The sequence below is a fragment of the Lynx canadensis genome, chromosome A1 (genome assembly GCF_007474595.2).
Source record: "Lynx canadensis isolate LIC74 chromosome A1, mLynCan4.pri.v2, whole genome shotgun sequence".
Taxonomy (NCBI): Eukaryota; Metazoa; Chordata; class Mammalia; order Carnivora; family Felidae; genus Lynx; species Lynx canadensis.
Window position 1 is genome coordinate 84121826 of NC_044303.2, and position 7024 is coordinate 84128849.

The following is a 7024-nucleotide window of genomic DNA, read 5'->3' on the forward strand; positions in this document are numbered from 1 at the left end:
AGGAGCGACGCTGAACATCTTTTCATGTGCCTGTTGGCCATCTGGATGTCTTCTTTAGAGAAGTGTCTATTCATGTTTTCTGCCCATTTCTTCACTGGGTTATTTGTTTTTCAGGTGTGGAGTTTGGTGAGCTCTTTATAGATTTTAGATACTAGCCCTTTGTCCGATATGTCATTTGCAAATATCTTTTCCCATTCCGTTGGTTGCCTTTTAGTTTTGTTGGTTGTTTCTTTTGCTGTGCAGAAGCTTTTTATCTTCATAAGGTCCCAGTAATTCACTTTTGCTTTTAATTCCCTTGCCTTTGTGCACCCCTCTGTTTATTTCAGCATTATCTACAATAGCCAAACTATGGAAACAACTTAAATGTCCATTGACTGAAAAATGAAGAAAGATTTGGTATATATACATATATATATATGTATATATATATATATACATATATATATAGTGCAATTATATATATTATATAATTATATATATTAATACACCAAATCTTTCTTCATTTTTCAGTGGAAAAAATATATATATAACTCAATCATAAATAAGAATGAAATCTGGCCACTTACAACGATGTGGATGGAAGTAGAGAGCATTATACTACATGAAATAAGTCAGCCAGAGAAAAACAAATACCAAATTATATCACTCATATGTGGAATTTAAGAAACAAAACAAATGAATAAAGGGGAAGAAAGAAAGAGAGGGCATTCCAAGAAATAGACACATAATTATAGAGAATAAACTGCTAGTTATCAGAAGGAAGGTGATAGGAGAATGAGTTAAATAGGTGATGAGGATTAAGGAGTACACTTGTGATGAGCACCGGATATTATACCTAAGCATTGAATCACTAAATTGTACACCCGAAACTAATCTTGCACTGTATATTAACTAACTGGAATTTAAATAAAAACTTACAAACTAAAACAAAATAAAACAAAACAAAATAAGAAAAGACAAAATAAAATAAATAAAATAAAATAAAATAAAATAAGATAAAATAAAATAAATTATTGGGATAAAAAAAAGAAAAAATATAAATACATACAAAACAAATTGTAACATGGCAAAATTATGTGTTTTCTTACTCGAAATTACCTAAAATTCTAACGGATTAAATTATCAAATTACAAATTAGAGATGGCAGAATGGATTAAAAAGGTCCAAATATATACTATCAATAACATGGATCATTTTGGATTGAAAGACACAAAGAGATTGAAAGTAAAAGATGGAAGAAATATTTCATGCAAGTAGTAACTAATGTTACAGGATAGCATAAATAATATCAGAAAAAAATATATAATTTAAGCCAAGCATTGTTACAAGAAACAAATAATAGTATGTGCAGATAAAATTATCAATGATGAAGAAAATATAATTATTTGCACATGCATATCTACTAAGAGATACATAAAATGTGTTGAGAAAAATGTACAGATGAAAAGGGAGAAGGGAAAAATACACAGTTCTACAATAAGAGATGGAGACTTTAATAACATGACTTTGAAAAAGATAGATAACAACTATGAAAAAATCAATAAACAAAAGAGAATCTCAACATTATTGATTTATGGCAACTAACATACATATATACCACCTTCAACCTCAAAACAGCACAAACTTCTCCAGTTCAATTAGAATAACATTCTCCAGGATAAGTCATATAACAGACCACAAGCTAGACTACAATTTTTTTGAAGGATTGGAGTTATATGCAGTTTTTTTACAATAATGAAATTAAATAGCAGGAAAAAAAATAATTACAAATATATGGAAATTAAACAATGCATTTTTAAAAGCACTGTGTCAAATGAAAATTAGGAGGTAAAATGGAAAGTAACTTTAGATAAATGATGGTGAAACATAAATATCAGTACTTATCAGTTGCAATGACTGCAGTGTTCAGAGGAAAATTTAAAACTCTAAATATTTATGTTAAAAAGAAAGATGGCAAGTTAATCATTTAACATGTCACTTTACAGAACTTGAAAAATAACAAACTAAATGAAAAGCTATTGAAGGAATAAAACAATAAAAGCTAGTGTGGAGAAAAAAGAGAGAATAGAGAAAAATGATAGAATCATCAAAACCAAATTCTGGTATCTTGAGATCACAAAATTGACAAATCGTTATGGAAATTGACTTTTAAAAAGTTAAACAAAAGAAATCATTGAAATCATAAATTAAAATGGAGACATACTACTGAAATGAATTTTTTAATGTTTATTTTTGAGAGAGAGACAGAGAGAGAGAGAGACAAAGAGATAGAGTGCAGGGGAGGGGCAGAAACAGGACGGGGGGGGAGAGGGACAGAGGACAAGAAGCAGGCTGGCACTGATGGCAGGGAACCCAATGCAGGGCTTGAACTGTGAGATCATGACCTGAGCAAAGTCAGATGCCTGACTGACTGCGCCACCCAGGAGCCCTGAAATGAATTTTTAAAAAAGATTATTACAGAGAACCATTGATTAAACAAGATTAAATGGGGAATTTCTTCTTACACATAATCTATCAAAGTCATTTAAAGAAGAGTTAATACCTATTCTTTTGAAGCTATTCCAAAAAAAAATAGAAGTAGAAGGAAAACTTTCAAACTCATTCTATGACACCAGTATTACTTTGATTTCAAAAGCAGATAAAGACCTCACTAAAAAGAAAATTACAGACCAATTTCCCTGATGGACATACATACAAATATTCTCAACAAGATACTAGCAAATCAAATCCAAAAATGTATTGAAAGAATTATTTACCATGATAACTGGGATTTATTCCTGGGCTGCAGGGCTGGTTCAATATCTACAACTCAATCAATGTGATACATGATATTAATAAAAGAAAGGATAAGAACCATATGATCCTTTCAATACACGCAGGAAAAGCAATTGACAAAATACAGTATTCTTTCTTGATAAACAGCAATAAAGAAAGTAGGTATAGAAGAAACATACTCAGTATCATAAAGACCATATATGAAAGACCCACAGCTAATATCATCTTTAATGTGGAAAAACTGAGAGCTTTCCTACTAAGGTCACGAACACAACATGGATGCCCACTGTCACCACTGTTGTTCAACATAGTACTGGAAGTCCTGGCCCCAGCAGGCAACAAAAAGAAATAAAATGCATACAAATTGGCAAAGAAGAAGTCAAACATTCACTTTTTTCAGATGATATGATACTCTACTTGGAAAACCTGATAGAATCCACCCAAAAAACTGCTACAACTGATAGGTGAATTTGGGAAAGTCACAGGATATAAAATCAGCGTAGAGAAATCAGTTACATTTCTATACACCAATAATGAAGCAGCAGAAAGAGAAATCAAGGAATTTATCCCATTTACAATTGCACCAAAACCTTTAAGATACCTAGGAATAAACCTAACCAGAGGTAAATGATCTTTACACTGAAAACTACAGAAGTCGTATGAAAGAAATTGAAAAAGACACAAAGAAATGGCAAAACATTCCCTGCTCATTAATTCAAAATATATATACTAATCAAAGCAACCTACACATTCAATGCAATCCCTATCAAACTAAAACCAGCATTCTTTACAGAGCTAGAACAAACAGTCCTACAATTTTTTTGGAACCAGTAAAGACCCAGAACAGCCAAAGTAATGTTGAAAAAGAAAACCAAAGCAGGAGGCTTTCTGGACTTTAGTCTGTTTTTACAAAACTGTAATCATCAGGACAGTATGGTACCAGCACAAACACAGACACATAGATTAATGGAATAGAATAAAGAATCCAGAACTGGACCCACAAATGTATGGCCAACTAATCTTTGACAAAGCAGGAAAGAATATCCAATGGAAAAAAGACAGTCTCGTCAACAAATTATGGAGTCACTCAGTTCCCTAAGTCTATACACTTCCATAATTTTTCTTTGTCTCTTTAGTTTAGCTTCCTTATGTTCCATTATTTTCTCCTCTATATCACTAATTTATCTTGCTGCTTTTTACAGCCTACTATTCATTATAGGAAGCGTATTTACAGTCTCAGTTATTGCATTCTTTATGTATAACTGATCCTTTTTTAACTAGGGTATAGCCCAGAAGGCATTGCACTGGTCCTGGAGAGAAGACAGGCAATGAAACCAGGGGAATACAGTGTGGAAACTTAGATTTCAAGAGTGCCTTGGGCACAAAGTGGGAGATTATTTGCTCTTCTTGGAGTGTATACTTGAGAAGCAGCATTCACAGAGATACCTCTCAGTAAACAAAGGAGCCAGTTGGTCCCATATTCCCACCTTCACTCCTCAGTATAATACAGAGCCACCTGCAGGAAGCAGAGAAATTGGTACACTGGATGGCTAACTTGCTTATACCAAGCCTGACATTTTTTTAGTCTGTCTTGCCATAGCCAGGGAGGCATGCCCATTCTCCAAAAGATCGGTAGAAACCCTTTCCCACATTACATCCCCTGACCAGAGTTTTGCAGGGCCTTTGTTCGGATGGAGGTGATGACAAGTCTCTTCCTAAGCAGCAAAGCACACCTATTTAAAACTCAACACATGTGGGGGATAGGCTTAGGAATCCCCTGGGCTTACACCAATGGGTTAACAAGGCATAAAGAAATACAAAGCTGTAGAATGCTCACACCTGAGTTTGGGTAAACCATATTGGCACCCCAAGAATAGGGGGGTGCAAAGGTGCCCCAGAATAGAAACGGGATGCAAAGACACCCAAAAATAGAAAGGGGGTGCAGTGCCCCCAGAATAGAGAGGGAGGGGCAAAGTCTCAAAATAGGAATAGGTGCAAAGGCTCCCAATACAAAGGGATATGAGGTAAGCAAGATCAGGCATGCAGGGCAAAAATGCCCCACAATTTAGTACTATAGCAGAAAAGCTGCTTCCACAGGAGGAAAGAGCCAAGTTAGGTAAATTGGTGAATTAGACTATGGACAGCTGCACTGCAGGCAAAGCAGCCCAGAGTAGAGATGGTTAACAAAATAAAAGATGCCTTGTTAACCCTGAGGTTATTCCCTCTCTGTCTCATCCTCTAGGCTAGCTAAGTTAAACATACATGGCACCTCCTGTCTGCCATTAAACATACACGGCACCTCTTGTCTGCCCATCTGCCCAGCATCAGGTTTTTGTTTTATATTGACCCAAACTACTTTATATTGACTACTTTTATATTGACCCAAACTACTTTATATTTTGTTTTATATTGATCACAAATACTATATGTCTCCAAAATCCCCCTCTTCCCTCATGTCCCCATGTTAATGTTAACAATTTATTTCTCTCTTTGTGCACACCCATCATGTTTATAAGCCTTCTGAACTTAATAAATATGGGGCAAGGACCCTTATTTGGGGCTCTTGTCTTTTCCTGGACATTAGCCATCTCTGCATGGCTAATCCTGCATCCCACTGTTTTGCTGGCCAAATTAGAACTTCAGACTTAGAGTTTATGACAATCACATTCAGGTCAGGGACCAAATACTTCCCAATTCAGGTAAGCGAACTCTACAGGCAACTGACTTGTAGGATAGAGGTGTCAAACCCAGCAGCAGAATACACGCAGCACATACCAGAGTCACTCACTGAATTGCCAGGCCCTGGACACAACATGACATCTTTTTCAAAATGCCATTAATTTCAGTATCAGGAAACATAACTGGCTTTTCTATCACAGAGAAAAAGAATACAGAGATATAGAGAAAATGAGAAAACAGAAGATTTAATCCCAAATTAAAGAATAAGATAAGGCTACAGCCAGAGATCTAAGCTAAACAGACATAAGGAACAATTCTGATGGAGAATTTAAAGCAATGGCATTAAGGGTACTCTCAGTGGGCTTGATAAAATAATGGAAAACATCAAGGAAATTCTTACCACAGAGATAAAAGTATTAAAAATAATCAATCAGAGATGAGTATTGCAAGAAACAAGGTTAGAAACAATGTTGATGTAATGAGCAGAATGAACATAATTCAGAGGAAGCAGAGGAATGAATGATATGGAATACAAAGTAACAGGAAGCAAAGAGCTGAACAAATTAAAGAGGAAGTATGGAGCTCTAGAATAAACATAGGGTACTCAGTGTCTTCTTCAAATATAATAACATTCATAATGTAGACTTAACAGATAATCAGAACATTCTATTCTAAAACAGCAGAATAAACATCTTCTCAAGTGCATATTAGGGTAGATCCAGGATAGATCACATATTAGGACAGAAATCAAGTCCCAAGAGATACTAAAAGTTAAAATTACATCATGCATCTTTTTTGGCCACAATACTATGAAATTTGAAGTCAAACACAAGAAAAAAAAATTGAAAGTCCACAAATACATGGAGGTTAAACAACATGCTACTAAACAATGAATGGGTCAACCAGAAAATCAAAGAAAAAATTTTAAAAAGTTACATGGTAACAAAAAAACAGAAACACAATATGCATTGTAAATGGCAAGATTTCATTGTTTTTTATGGCTGAGTAATATTCCTTGTATTTATATATCACATCTTTATCCACTCATCATTTGATGAACATTTGGACTCTTCATAGTTAGGCTATTGCTGATAATGTTGCTGTAAACACTGGGGTGCATGTGGATGGAGCTAGAGTGTATTATGCTAAGCAAAACAAGTCAGTCACAGAAAACCAAATACCACATGATTTCCCTTATGTGGAACATAAGAAACAAAACAGATAAATATAGGGGAAGACTAAAAAAAAGAGGTAGGCAAACAATAAGGGACTATGAACTATAGAGAACATTCTGAAAGTTGCTTGAGGTGAAGTGGGCAGGGTATTGGATAAATGCATGATGGGTGTTAAGGAGGGAAATTGTGATGAGCACTGGGTATTTTATGTAAGTGATGAATCACTAAATTCTAATGTTATGTCATATGTAAACCAACTCACATTTAAATATAAACTTGAAACTAACTAACAAGCAAAAAAAGAAACACATGGGTAAAAAACATTGGGATGTAGCAAAAATGGTCCTAAGAGGGAAATATATAGTAATATAGGCATACCTCAAGATCTCAAATAA